The sequence below is a fragment of the Hyperolius riggenbachi genome, chromosome 1 (assembly GCF_040937935.1).
Source record: "Hyperolius riggenbachi isolate aHypRig1 chromosome 1, aHypRig1.pri, whole genome shotgun sequence".
Classification (NCBI taxonomy): Eukaryota; Metazoa; Chordata; class Amphibia; order Anura; family Hyperoliidae; genus Hyperolius; species Hyperolius riggenbachi.
Window position 1 is genome coordinate 560,633,995 of NC_090646.1, and position 15,781 is coordinate 560,649,775.

General features: G+C 46.6%; 1 long non-coding RNA gene across 1 annotated transcript in view; it reads left to right on the forward strand.

Moving 5' to 3' along the window:
• The window catches only part of LOC137557507 (uncharacterized), an 86,175-nt gene that overhangs the window by 68,623 nt on the left and 1,771 nt on the right, over positions 1-15,781 (forward strand). The window contains exon 3 of the long non-coding RNA XR_011029583.1: positions 12,918-13,029. This is a non-coding gene — a long non-coding RNA (uncharacterized lncRNA). The remainder of the gene's footprint in view (positions 1-12,917; positions 13,030-15,781) is intronic.

Consider the following 15,781-nt stretch of genomic DNA (forward strand, 5'->3'; position numbering starts at 1 on the left):
CAGTCCGACTCAGACGCCAGCAAGGTGGAGGTGGAGTACTGGTTTGGGCTGGTATCATCAAGATGAGCTTGTGGGGCCTTTTCGGGTTGAGAATGGAGTCAAGCTCAAGTCCTACTGCCAGTTTCTGGAAGACACCTCCTTCAAGCAGTGGTACAGGAAGAAGTCTGCATCCTTCAAGAAAAACATGATTTTCATGCAGGACAATGCTCCATCACACGCGTCCAAGTACTCCACAGCGTGGCTGGCAAGAAAGGGTATAAAAGAAGAAAAACTAATGACATGGCCTCCTTGTTCACCAGATCTGAAACCCATTGAGAACCTGTGGTCCATCATAAAATGTGAGATTTACAAGGAGGGAAAACAGCACACCTCTCTGAACAGTGTCTGGGAGGCTCTGGTTGCTGCTGCATGCAATGTTGATGGTGAACAGATCAAAACACTGACAGAATCCATGGATGGCAGGCTTTTGAGTGTCTTTGCAAAGAAAGGTGGCTATATTGGTCACTGATTTGTTTTTGTTTTGTTTTTGAATGTCAGAAATGTATATTTGTGAATGTTGAGATGTTATATTGGTTTCACTGGTAAAAATAAATAATTGAAATGGGTATATATTTGTTTTTTGTTAAGTTGCCTAATAATTATGCACAGTAATAGTCACCTGCACACACAGATATCCCCCTAAAATAGCTAAAACTAAAAACAAACTAAAAACTTGTAACGATTGTGGAACTTTCTCCGTGATCCGGCGGAAATCCTCCACAAGCGTATATATTTGCAGGCACCCAGCAAAAGGTGCTACGCACCTGTAGAGGGAAATTCCTGTCGGCAGATGGTGCTGGGGAGTGCAGAGGAACCAATCCTCTGTACCTCCACAAGTGCCAGACAGGAATTGTACGAAGTGCAGAACGCAATCGCAAGAGAGGCGATTGCGAATGAGAGCGAGCAAAGGGACAGGTTGTATGTGTGTGCGCCAATCCAGTCGCCACCCCGTGACCGCGCACACACAACAGCAGATATGAAATAGGAACGCGATCGCGAGAGGTGCGATCGCCAGACGTGACACAAGGCAGATCAGAATAGAATACGAGGGTAGCAAAGGCACAGCAAATAATACAATGAGGAGATACGGAAAATAACAAACGCTAGCTAACCGCGAACATCGCACTCATTCGCAACAGTGCACGCGGTTATGCGCGATCTCTACGTGATAAGCACAATAGAGACAAGCATGCCTAACTAGCCATTAACGGACAAACATGAAACAGAGGACGCGAGCGCTTGCTTAACGGTTACCTCACCGAGCCTCCAGCAAGCGTAGCGGACAAGACAGACACACGAAAACAGGGACAAACGAGAGATAGGATCCACAGCACTAGCGAAAAGTGGCTAGCGTGATCCAGGTACAGAGTAGCAGAACAGAAGGATCCCCAGCGCTAGCGAAAAGTAGCTAGCGCGATCCCAGAAGACAGAACAGAAGGATCCCCAGCCCTAGCGAAAAGTAGCTAGCGCGATCCCAGAAGACAGAACAGAAGGATCCCCAGCGCTAGCGAAAAGTAGCTAGCGCGATCCCAGGAGACAGAACAGAAGAGATAGCTGGTAGCAACCGCTGCACCAGCTATACTCCAAGAACAGAGATCAGAACCATTTCCTGTCGACCACCATTGGGACAGGACAATGGCAACAGGCAAGACAAGACAGAACAGGCAATACAGATAATACAACCTGACTGGGCTAGAAGGGGAGCCTAAAGCAACCCCCAGGAATTAACTATAATAGATAGCAATGGCTGACACTCCAGCAGTGTCCATCAGGAACAGACCATGGAAAGGAAATGACCAGCAAAGCCTTCTGGGAAACATAAAGCTCTTATAGTGCCAGTCATCAGAGAAGGCAGGTAGGGGATTTGCATAACGAATGTATGCAAATTCCCCAGCAAGAGAACAGACCAGAAACTTGCAATGGAAAGACAGGTCTCTGTTCCAGAGACCTGCAGCCCACAGACTAGAGGAATGGACAAACAGCTGTCTGCCTGTGCAGCCAGCTGAGCGGATCATCACAAAACTACTTTCAAAAATATTCAGCTTTGATATTAATGAGTTTTTTGGGTTCATTGAAAACATGGTTGTTGTTCAATAATAAAATTATTCCTCAAAAATACAACTTGCCTAATAATTCCGCACTCCCTGTATAAGTTCCTACACCTGTTCTAATGTGGTCTGGATTACTGCAGCCTTTTCTAGTTGCACTGTCTCTGTAATATATCTAATCTTCTTTTCTTTGCCAAGCTTTGTCGACCCAGAGAGGAATGGGCTGCCTCTGTTTTAATGAATACAAGTTATGCACGCCCCCTGCAGTCTCTGTGTGCTTTGTTTACTCCTCAGTCTCTGCTCTGTTTCAGCTTGTCTGTGCTGAGGGGGGGAGGGAGCTGCCTGTCTCAGGAATCCCACAAATAATTTACTATGTAATAAAAACTTGTAGTATACTGTAACATGAGATATATATATATATATATATATATATATATATATATATATATATATATATATATATATATTTATAAAGCGCCAACATATTCCGTGGCGCTGCACAATGTAAGAAAACAAACAAGGGATACATAATGATACAGACAATGATATACATCAAATATGAACACTGATACAAGATACAGCACTGCTGATTACAATTTGATTTAACATGATGACTAAAATGTATAAATGTCTAACAGTGTGCAAGCAATTAAATTTTAACAGTCCATGACACAAAAGGGTGAGAGCCCTGCCCTTGCGAGCTTACAATCTAAAGGAATGGGGTGAAAACAAGGTCACAATGTTTGGCGCCAATATTTTATTTGAAAATAAAGGTGCATTTTTTCAGTTTTGCATCCATCCCTAATTACAAGCCCATAGTTTATAAAGTAACAGTGTTATACCCTCTTGACATAAATATTTTAAAGTTCAGTCCCTAAGGTAACTATTTATGTTTTTTTTTATTGTATTTTTTTTAATTACAAAAAAATAATATTTGGGGAGTGTGGGAGGTAATGAGTTAATTTATTGTGTAATACAATATATTTGTATGTGTAAAATGCTTTAGGGTGTAGTTTACTATATGGCCACAAGATGGCCACAGTGAGTCTGTTTACATGCGACCTGTAAGCGTCCGGAAGGACGCTTACAGGAAGCAGTAGGAGGCTGGGAGAATCACAATGATCGCACTGTTTCTAATAGAAGCGGCGGATCATTGCGGAGGCTTAGATCAACGAACGGGAATGGATTTTCCCGTTCATTGATCTCCGGGCAAGCGGGCGGCAGCGTGCACGAGCGGCGGGTGCGCGCGCATGAGCGTCGGGAGCGCGGACAACGGCGGTAGCGCGGAAGGTACGGATTTCTCCGTCCCTGGGGGTTAAAGGATGGAAAAAGGGACGGAGAAATTCGTACCGCCGGGGGTAAAGTGGTTAAATGCCAGGATCGCAGCGGGGAGCGGCGAAAACAGCAAAGAGGAATCCAGGAGATCACAGTTACTCGATTGGTATGTTTTTGTTGTACAAATCGGACAGTACAGATTCTCTTTAAGGTAAAGGCCCCGTCCCTTTCCTTGCAATGTTTTTAGTGCAGTGTTATCCCCAGGCTCTTTTACCTGGGTGCTCCACCCGGCTAATTTTGGTGAGCAGCCGGCTGTCATCAACTCATCTTCTCATCCTCTTTCTATGCTGTAAGCAGAATTGCACAGAGAAGTACCATCCCTGCATTCCCCCATTGTGCCCCCTCCCCCCGGCCGCTTTTTCATGCCACCCGGCTGGAAAACAATTCTGGGGAGTGATTTCTGGCATCCATGATTGTGACCATATAAGGCACTTGTATTGACCTGGATAAGCAGGCTGAGACCCGTGAAATGCATTGTCCTTTTAATCGTGCTGAATAAATAATTTAATCTTTTTACATTAACCCTGAAGTTTGGGTTCTTCCATCTTGAGTGGTAAAGACACCCTCCCTCTACCATATTTTTGTTTCCTTACATTACCTATTTTTGGGTGCCTCCCCCCCCAGTACTAATTCTGGGGAGAACGCTGTCGTGGCTTCTCAGTTGTTAATGTGAACCTTTTGCGGTCTCTTAAAGGAAACCTGAGACTATGAGGGAAAAAAATGTATACATACCTGGGGCTTCCTAAAGCACCCTTCAGGCTGATTGGACCCTCGCAGTCCTCCCAAGCCTCCTGGATCTTTTACTAGGTGCCCCGTTAATTACACAAGTTGGAGCATACTGCACATGTGTGGCGTACTGCGCATGCGTGGCCTGGAACCACGCGCCTCATCATGCTCTTGATACTAGGAGCATTTTGCCCCAGCACAGTACCACTGGTCAGGCGCAGAATGCTCCTGGTGACAGGAGCACGATTGGGGAGCATGCATGGCCAGACTGCGCCTGTGCTCACTGGCGAACATACAGGGTTGCCTGGCTGAGGATCAAGGTGGCCTGGGAAGATGGCAAGAGAGCAATCAGTCTGAAGTGGGCTGGAGAAGCCCCAGATGTGTATACATTTTGTTACCTTTTTTCTCAGGTACACTTTAAGGACTAGAGACTTTTTCCCCCCAAAACTCAATCAGTGAACACTGTGATTGGCTCACAGTGATCACGGGCTTAGGAGCCAATGAAATCCACTCCTGACCGAGATATGGAGCTCTGCTGTCAGCTTCACAGAATAGCGATCGAGCTGCAGTGACGCAGAGCAGTGCAAACGTCGAGAGCGAGAGTCTGCGCTGCGAGATTGATTAAAGTCTACTCCCTGGCAGGAATAACATACATAAATAAAGCATAACTCACCAATAACTAGCAGGAAGATTATCATGATGCTTTCTCCTACTGGAATTGATGCATGAACTAGTGGTAAGATTGCTTTGCACATGCACTCATGTTAGTTACGTATCATGCATTAAAGAGGAGCTGTTAAGTATATGGTATCTGAGAAAAAAAAAACATATATATCAGTAGCTAAATATTGGCTGTACTTACATTACATATGCATTTCACTGTCCACGTTTGCATTTCACAGAATTTTTATCTAGTATTTGCAGAGATTTCTGCTCCTGACAGTTCCTGGCAGGTTCCATCTTTGACTGTCTTGTCTGAAGCCAATCGTAATGTAATATCCTCCCTTATGTCACTGTCAGTCCAGGGAGCGGGGCTTGTGCGGGTGATGTCACTGTTAGTCCGGGGCCGGGCTTGTGCGGGTGATGTCACTGTCAGTCCGAGGGGGTGGGGCTTGTGCGGGTGATGTCGCTGTCAGCCCAGGGGAGTGCGGGTGATGTCACTGTCAGTCGGGGGGGTTGGGGTGCGGGTGATGTCGCTGTCAGTCGGGGGGGAGGGGGAGGGTGCGGGTGATGTCCCTGTCAGTCCGGGGGGGGGGGGGGGGCTTGTGCGGGTGATGTCGTTCTCAGCCTGGGGGGGGGGGGTGATGTCGCTGTCAGTCCAGTACGGGGGGGCGGGGGCACGGGTGATGTCGCTGTCATGTCAGTCCGGGGGAGGGGGGTGCGGAGTGATGTCACTGTCAGTCCGGGTGGGGCGGAGCTTGTGCAGGTGATGTCGCTGTCAGTCTGGGGGGGGGGGGGGGGGAAGTCGGGTACGGGTGATGTTGCTGTCAGTCCTGGGGGGGGGGGAAGGGTGCGGGGTCTGTCATTCAGATGTCTGCACAGGAGGGTGGGAAGGGTAACCGGGAGGGAGAGAGGAAGCAGCCAATCAGGCTGCAGTAAAGAATTAGGGAGGGTGTAACGATTGCGGAATCGTCTCCGTGGTCAGCGCACCAGTCGTGCGCTGACGCGGCGGATTTCCTCCACAAGCGTATAATTGAGGACACCCAGGCTAGGTGCTATGCACCTGCAGAGGGAAATTCCTGTCGGCAGGTGGAGCTGTGGAGTGCAGAGGAACAGCTCCTCTGCCCTACCACACACGCCAGACAGGAATTGTACGAAGGGAAGAAACGCAATCGCAAGAGAAGCGATTGAAAGTGAGCACAGAGACAGATTGTGTGTGTGTGCATAAAATTAGTCGCCAACCCGCGACTGTGCACACACCACAGCAGATAAGAAGCAGGAACGCGATCGCGAGAGGTGCGATCGCCAGACGTGACACAAGGTACAGCAAGGCGGAGCACGAGAGTAGCAAAGGCACAGCAAATAATACAATAAGGAAATACGGAAAATAACAAACGCTAGCTAACCGCGAACACCGCACTCATTGGCAACAGTGCACGCGGTTATGCGCGGTCTCCACGTGATAAGCACAATAGAGACAAGCACGCCTAACTAACCATTAACAGACAAACATGAAACAGAGGACGCGAGCGCTTGCTTAACGGTTACCTCACCGAGCCTCCAGCAAGCGCAACAGACAAGACAGACACACGAAAACAGGGACAAGCGACAGAAGGATCCCCAGCGCTAGCGAAAAGTGGCTAGCGCGATCCCAGAAGACAGAACAGAAGGATCCCCAGCGCTAGCGAAAAGTAGCTAGCGCGATCCCAGGAGACAGAGTAGCAGAACAGAAGGATCCCCAGCGCTAGCGAAAAGTGGCTAGCGCGATCCCAGGAGACAGAACAGAAGGATCCCCAGCACTAGCGCTAGGGCGAGTGCGATCCAAACACACGGCAGACAGAACAGATGAGGTAGGCAGAAACAACCGCTGTTCCAACCTACACTCCAGACTCAATCAGAAGGATCCACAGCCGCTAACGCTAGGGCTTGTACGATCCAAACACAAGACAGACGGAACAGGCAAAACAGATAATACAACCTGACTGGACTAGAAGGGGAGCCTAAAGCAACCCCCAGGAATTAACTATACTAGATAGCAATGGCTGACACTCCAGCAGTGTCCATCAGGAACAGACCATGGAAGGGAAATGTCCAGCAAAGCATTCTGGGAGCAGAATGCTTTTATAGTGCCAGTCATCAAAAGAAGGCAGGTAACGGATTTGCATGACTAATGTATGCAAATCCCTCAGCAACACAAGCTGCACAACTGACAGAAGGTCTCCTTTCCAGTCCTGCAGCAAGCAAACCTAAACAATGGTCAAAAGGCTGCCTGCCTGCGCAGGCAGCTGAGCGGATTCTTACAGTACCCCCCCTCCTAGGGTCGAATTCCAGACGACCCTCAAAACTGATATCTCCAAACCACTCTAACAGAAGACTCATGAAGGTCGGGGCAGCCCGACAAGGTCCAATTCCAGAGTCCAATTCCAGAGTCAGTCCACCCGAAACCGACCTCATCGGAAACAGAAGCCACCGAAACATGCCCATCAGTACTACCAGTCTCAGTATAACACCCATCAGGACTGTGAACGCCAGAGAAGAAGCCATCAACACCCTCCAGACAATACCCACCACCTTCCAAGGAGCGTCCGAAAATACCAAACCTGCCACAATACCTGTTCGAAGTGTCCCTTACAACACAAAAGCCACCGTTGATCTTATCCAGGATACCAAGCAAAATCTCTCCCGGAATCTCCCAGAACCTTTTGAAGCTCCACAGAGATCCCAAGAGGGTAGAACAATCACCAGGCTCACATGGAGAATTACCAAGAACCCCCATGGAACCAATGACAATTCCGGATTCAAAATTACGAGGACACCCATCAAGATCAAGACTTTCAGGGACCACTTCTGGGCATGCAAGCAGGCAGGCCATATCAGAGCATGTCTCCACCGAGGAAGCATCTGAGTACACTGGTAACCGAGGCACACTTGGGCTTTCTGGGTCACAGAGCACACTGGGGTACACCAGCACAGGAGAAACCTCAGGACATGTCGGGGAACTGCCAACCTCAGAGTCCGGCACGTCAAGACCAAAACCAGTACCGGGCAGAGAAACATCATGAGTGGAGGTCACAGGCACTGGACTTTTAAAAGAAGACTTGGATACAAATTCAGAAATTTCTGTGACAATAATATCATCATTGACTACACAAGCGTGAAGCTCCATCAGAGCTGAAAAGGTAGCCAGCAAGGCAGCATGCCTACTGAAGTGGGCAACACCTCAGAAGGACTTGGGGGCAGGAGACGTCTCCTACAAGTTCTGCACCCTTTGGGAGGAACTCAGATCTCCAGGAGGTCAGACAGGACCTCAGGAACATCCTTTTTCAAATTTCCTAAGAAGGATTCTGAACTATCCATGTTACAGGGCAAGGCTTGAACTTTATTTTGTGAACCGGGCAGATGTCCCAGGGAAGGTTCCACCATAAACTGAGACTGAATTTCATCATCAGGACAGGGATGCACAGAAATATCTAGTGAAACTAACTCTGGCTTTGTGAGTTTCGTTTCACTGCAGGGAAATTCCTCCATAGCAGTCAAACCAGACTGCAATTCCAAAATAGCAGAGAAACAGGTAACAATGGTTGCAATACCTAGACGAGCCTCTAGGGACACTGCAGGAGATTTTAAACAAGGTAATATTGACTCATCCAGATTACTGGGTGGAGAGTCAGTACTTACTTCAGAATCAGACTCGCAAATGTCAATGCGAGTGGACATAATGTCTTTATTCATGATACAGGGCAGGCTCAGAGACATCTTCTCTGGACAGAGCAAAGAGGCTTCAGTATCAGGTTCACAAAACCAAAGTGCTGTCTCACTCTTAGACTCGGCTAACGATGTCGAATCCGAGGAGACAGAACGCAAAATTTGTGAATCCACAATCGCTTTAGGTTGCGAAACCGAACACTCCAAAGACAGGGATTCTGAGGTCTCCAGGCTGGATTGCTGGATCTCAGAAACGCCAGCTGACAATGTATCTTTACAAACGTCACCTGAATGACGTACACGTAATTCATTCAGAATCATTTTCCACATACAAATCAGCGGACTCACAAAGTCAAATTCACACCCCTTTTTTTCTCTTAAGACGGAAGCATAACTTATACATGCTCTCAAGACAGATTCACTTCTGGCAATGTAGTACTCACAAAACGACTCTGAATCGTTCTCCAATTCATACGCCAACGGTTCGAGCTGTTTTTTCTGGAACGGGGGCTCCCATTCACACCTGACTAGGTCTGACCATTCATACTGAAGCATGTTAGGGGAAGTTGTGACAACAACATGAGGAATCATATTAATTTTACTCTTGAAACTGCATCGTTTGGGAATTTTCCTAATAGCGAGATCATAGATGGAGGATCTTAAAGTAGTACTGAGAGAAGAAGATCTGTTTTTACATGACAAGGGATCCCACAAATCATTGACAAAACTGACACACTCACGCCGATCACAATCGACAGGAACATCTGAGAAACAGGCATCAGATCGCACAGATTTAACCTCTAAACAAACGGGAGAAACTCCATCAGAATTCACGCAGGTGTCCACAGTCGAGGCACACCCATTCATTTCAGGTCGCACAGTGTCCAAACTCACTTGCTTTACCCCAGAAAGACAGGAATAATCATGTGACAATGGTGTCTCTTTATTGGAAATAATTGGTTGGTGTGTGTGCAATTCGTCCAAAATAGTCTGCCACACATAAATCACCAGATCCACATCACACTCATCACATTCATCAGAATCGATCAAAAGGTACATAGAGTCGAGACAATCATTCAGGTCATCCGCGCTCTTTGCGATATAAAAATCGCAAAAGGCTTTCCAATCGAAATCAAACTCTTCCAACAAGGCCCCAATCTCCCATGAGGCAAATGGCGGTTCAAACAACCCAGTATCTAGGTAATCTCCATATGGGTTGGGGTCAGGAACGAGGACAGACTTTTTAACTGCTTTAATGTAGTGTGCGATCCTACCTATAATAGGATCCACATATGCCTTTGCCTCAGGCAATGACATCTGAACAAAATCGAAGGTTCCCTCTGCCCTGGGAATTTTGGTTTGGCTTGACATTCTGTAACGATTGCGGAATCGTCTCCGTGGTCAGCGCACCAGACGTGCGCTGACGCGGCGGATTTCCTCCACAAGCGTATAATTGAGGACACCCAGGCTAGGTGCTATGCACCTGCAGAGGGAAATTCCTGTCGGCAGGTGGAGCTGTGGAGTGCAGAGGAACAGCTCCTCTGCCCTACCACACACGCCAGACAGGAATTGTACGAAGGGAAGAAACGCAATCGCAAGAGAAGCGATTGAAAGTGAGCACAGAGACAGATTGTGTGTGTGTGCATAAAATTAGTCGCCAACCCGCGACTGTGCACACACCACAGCAGATAAGAAGCAGGAGCGCGATCGCGAGAGGTGCGATCGCCAGACGTGACACAAGGTACAGCAAGGCGGAGCACGAGAGTAGCAAAGGCACAGCAAATAATACAATAAGGAAATACGGAAAATAACAAACGCTAGCTAACCGCGAACACCGCACTCATTCGCAACAGTGCACGCGGTTATGCGCGGTCTCCACGTGATAAACACAATAGAGACAAGCACGCCTAACTAACCATTAACAGACAAACATGAAACAGAGGACGCGAGCGCTTGCTTAACGGTTACCTCACCGAGCCTCCAGCAAGCGCAGCAGACAAGACAGACACACGAAAACAGGGACAAGCGACAGAAGGATCCCCAGCGCTAGCGAAAAGTGGCTAGCGCGATCCCAGAAGACAGAACAGAAGGATCCCCAGCGCTAGCGAAAAGTAGCTAGCGCGATCCCAGGAGACAGAGTAGCAGAACAGAAGGATCCCCAGCGCTAGCGAAAAGTGGCTAGCGCGATCCCAGAAGACAGAACAGAAGGATACCCAGCGCTAGCGAAAAGTGGCTAGCGCGATCCCAGAAGACAGAACAGAAGGATCCCCAGCGCTAGCGAAAAGTGGCTAGCGCGATCCCAGGAGACAGAACAGAAGGATCCCCAGCACTAGCGCTAGGGCGAGTGCGATCCAAACACACGGCAGACAGAACAGATGAGGTAGGCAGAAACAACCGCTGTTCCAACCTACACTCCAGACTCAATCAGAAGGATCCACAGCCGCTAACGCTAGGGCTTGTACGATCCAAACACAAGACAGACGGAACAGGCAAAACAGATAATACAACCTGACTGGACTAGAAGGGGAGCCTAAAGCAACCCCCAGGAATTAACTATACTAGATAGCAATGGCTGACACTCCAGCAGTGTCCATCAGGAACAGACCATGGAAGGGAAATGTCCAGCAAAGCATTCTGGGAGCAGAATGCTTTTATAGTGCCAGTCATCAAAAGAAGGCAGGTAACGGATTTGCATGACTAATGTATGCAAATCCCTCAGCAACACAAGCTGCACAACTGACAGAAGGTCTCCTTTCCAGAGTCCTGCAGCAAGCAAACCTAAACAATGGTCAAAAGGCTGCCTGCCTGCGCAGGCAGCTGAGCGGATTCTCACAGAGGGATAGGGAAATGAAGGGGAGGCACAGGGAGGGCAGTAGAAAGAAATAAACCCTCCCAGCATGCTCTGCAGCTTCTCATGTGCGGCCTGCGGCCTCCTTAGCAGCCTGGGGAAAAAGATGATTGCTGTTCAGCCACAAAAAAGTAAGATATATTTTTAAGTTCAGTAATGCCTTTTTGGCTTCCTTCCAAACTGTTTAACACAGGAGAATAGAGATTTAAATTAGCTTTTTTTGATTAACAGTTACTCTTTAATTAGGACAGTTAGCACATGCAATGCTACCTGGTTAAAGTACACATTATATAAAGGGCCTTATTCAGGTAATGGGGTATTTGCACAACATGCTAAGCATCTGCTATATGTACCGGTAAAATTGTTGTGAACTACCTGCGCATGCTACTTTTACTGCTGGCTTGTGCATCAGCCCCACTGACTTGTACTAGCATCTGCAGGATGGTGATATCAATTCAGAGCAGTTTGGACAGTACACTTATTACTTTTTATAAATATGAAAATTCTGACCTCACGATAATGTTATTGTTGCTTTATTTTAAAGCAAACTGAACTGAAAAAGTCATAATAAACATACACTCGTTATACATGCCACCAGCCACCACCACCACCACCATCAATCTCTCCTGTACCACGTCCTGTTTGTCCATTCTGATCAATGGAATTCTCCGTCCTCCATTTTGAAAATAGCAAGGTAAGTATGTAATATTTATTTGCAATTACATCATGTGTTTATTTTAAATCATTTTACTTGGTTCAGGTTCCCTTTAACAGTATTAAATAAAAAAAAAATATAATGATAAATAAATGTTTCTGTTTTATAACTGCTTTATAAGTAGGCCCCTTGGTGTATATGTAAAAATATATGACAAAAATTGATTTCAACACATGTTGCCAGCACACCGTTTGTGTTATCTTCGGGTCATCTGCTTCAGCCCAATGCTTTTCCTGACAGTTGATTTAAGGAAATATAATTGTGGTGCACCTTAAACATTTCAAACTGAATAGCTAATGGATTTAGTGTCTGTTCAGCTTGAAAAGCTGACAGCTTCCAGACTGTCACAGTTCCATTACATATATTCATATTCATGTTTCATTTCTGTCCTTTTCAATTTTCTGTGTAATTTGCTGCACAAATATATATATGGGCAGTGGAAAATTTTATGGACATTTAAGCTTCGGAAATCTTGCTGGAGATGTTTATAACGGAAATATTTTACATTGCAATCTCTTCTGCTTCATTTGTTCTTCATGACACTGACTTTTAACAGCATGTCCTATCCAGACACCAGTCTGTTTTTGTCATTTCCTGTAGCATTCTGTAATATCATCATACACCTTTCCCTTGTGCTCCATTGTATTTTGTAATAGATAACAGACCTCTGGCGTAGCAAGCAGGCAGACATTGGCTTGGATTTGTTCAGCTCTTCATTGTCACCTGCTATTTATTAAATACACTTCCAGTGCATAGCAAGCACTAAAAATCACTGGATTTACTTAACTGTGATGTTAAATTACTTGCCTTTTTTTCAACTTTTTTTTTTTTTGCTTGCTAGGTGCTGAGCTAGCAATCTATCCATAAAGAGGAAAAGATAAGACAAGAGAAAAGCTTAAAGTGGACCTGAACTCGTGCACAGGACAGAAGGAAATCATAGAGAAATGCACCCTGTATGTATTTAGAGCGTTTAGCCTGTCTAATTCCCCCTCATTTACATCTAATCACTAGTTGTAATTTGATCCCTCCCCTGTTTCACATGACTGCCTACTGCAGATAAGCCCATTTGAAAGCACTGGCTGTAAACAATATGGCTGCTTCCATGAATCAGGAAGTAGAAACAGTGCAGATTTATTTTAGGATTTCTATCAGCTGTAACAAAGAAATATTCTTTGTTTAAAGGTTATTATGCTGTTGTGTATCTTTTAGAGCAGAGAGGACATTCTGAGTTCAAGTCCGCTTTAAGGTACGTGTCCACCAGAAGCATGCAACTTTGCATGCTATTTTTCGGACATGAAATTGCATGCAAACGCAAATGTCACATGCGTTTACGTTAGTTTTTTACTTGGGAATATGCATGCCCAATCACAAATGTTTTTGCTGCTTTTTTCATTCCTATTGACATACATGAAAATGTGCAAAAAAAAAACAACACAAACGCGAAAAACAGCATGCAACATCCAAAAAATTGTAGCACTGCTGTCCAGATTTTTCTTGAATGCGAAATTCGCATCTAAAGGAAACATGCCCCCCCCCCCCCCACTAAAAATAAAATTAGTTTTCCACAAATATGAAACATGCCCATTTAAATGCATTGCAATGTGAATTAATGTGCTGAGAAACCATACTATTTCACACTGAGTGGAAATGAGCCCTTAAAGTACACCTGAACTGAGAGGAATACGAGGCAGCCATATTTGTTTTCTTTTAAACAATACCGGTTGCCTAGCGGTCCTGCTGATCTCTTTGACTGCAGTAATGTGTGAATCACACACCTGACACAAGTATGGAGCTAATCCAGTCAGACTTCAGTTAGAAACACCTGATCTGCATGCTTGTTCAGGGTCTATAGCTATATGTATTAGAGAGATGATCAGCAAGAATTTGCATTCTTTAAAGCTGCTTTCACAGTGGGACGTTACAGGCACACGTTAGAGCAGCCTGTAACGGAGCCCAACTCACCCATTCATATGAACCATTCTCTGCCTGCTAGCAATGATTCATATGAATCATTCTCGGTTCTCTGCCTGCTATTGCCGGTTCTCTGCCTTCTAACAATGATTCATATGAATCATTGCCAGTTCTATCGAACAAAAACGACGCACCAAGAGCCGCATAACGTGGCTCTATGTAGCGTCCACCTTTAGCACCACCATGCGTTGCGTTAGGGGAACGTTATGCGACCTTAACGTCCCCTGCAACGCAACGTCCCACTGTGTAAGAGCCCTAAAAGGAAATAAATATGTCAGCCGCCATATACAGTAGTTTTTGAATCACACACCTGAAACAAGCATGAAGTTAATCCAGTCCAGCAGCACCCAGTAACTCTTAACCGGCACCCATTCTCACACTGACCTTCCACTTCAAGTGGACAAAACTACCCCACCCCCACAATTGGTGCCTAATGGCCCATACTCACGGGCTGCAAAAGTGGCCTGTCGCCAGCACACGTGAGCGTGTGCGCGACAGGCCGGCGACAGCTCGTCGCCAGGTCCCTCCGCATACACACGGAGGAGGGACCTGGCAACTAATGCGGCGGAAGCTGTTGCTGTTGTCTCCATCCCCCCCCCCTTCCCCGCCGGAAGTTGATGGTATTCCCTGGGTGTTGCTGTCGCTAGTCCGCATACTCACGCGGACTAGCGACAGCTGCGGCGGAGATGTGGCGGCAACTGTCGCCGGGCGATTGACCGCGCCGATCGCCTGGCAACAGCAGCGACGAGCGACGGTTCGGGGTGCGCGCCCGTGCAACGGCTCATACTCACGGGCGGCATTTGTAGCCCGTGAGTATGGGCCATTATTATTATCATTATTATTATTTATTGTATTTATTAAGCGCCAACATATTACGCAGCGCTGAACATTAATTTAGGTTACAGACAATATTTAGGGGTGACATACAGCAATATGACAATACAGGAATACAAGAAAACCAGATCACACACCATAGTATGAGTACAAGGTAATGCTTAGTCAGTCACTGGATGGAGCATGGAGATTAGGCAGGTTAGGTTCACTCAGATGCATAGCATGGGTGCACAGTAATGGAGGTGCAAGATCAGGTAGGACACAAAAGGAGGAGGACCCTGCCCAAAGGCTTACAATCTAGAGGGAGAGGTAAGGACACGAATGGTAGGGGACCAGAGTTCAGCTGTAGGTTTAGAGCACTTGTGAGGGGTGGTAGGCCAGAGTGAAAATGTGAGTTTTGAGGGCTTTCTTGAAGATGTTGAAGGAGGGGGCTGCCCTAATGGGTGGAGGTAGGGAGTTCCATAGTGTTGGAGCAGCTCTTGAGAAGTCCTGGAGGCGTGCATGGGACTGGGTGATTCGGGGGGCGGTTAGGCGAAGTTCATTGGAAGAGCAGAGTGAGTGGCTAGGTGTGTACCTCTGAGTAAGATCGGAAATGTAGGTTGGACAGGTTTTGTGGACAGATTTGTAGGTCAGACACAGTATCTTGAATCTGATTCTGGACTGGATAGGAAGCCAGTGGAGGGATTCTAGGAGGGGATCCATAACACTAACCACCCCCTCCTACTGCATAACACTAACCTCCCCCCCTTAAACCTTACACCTAGCCAGGTGCCACCCGGGTGCTTTATTACTGAGATCACCAACAGCATTGTGTCTATCAGATGCCTGCTTGCAATCAAATAATCTAACATGGCCACAGTACCCCATTAGATCAGATATCAGCAAATAACTGATTTAGGC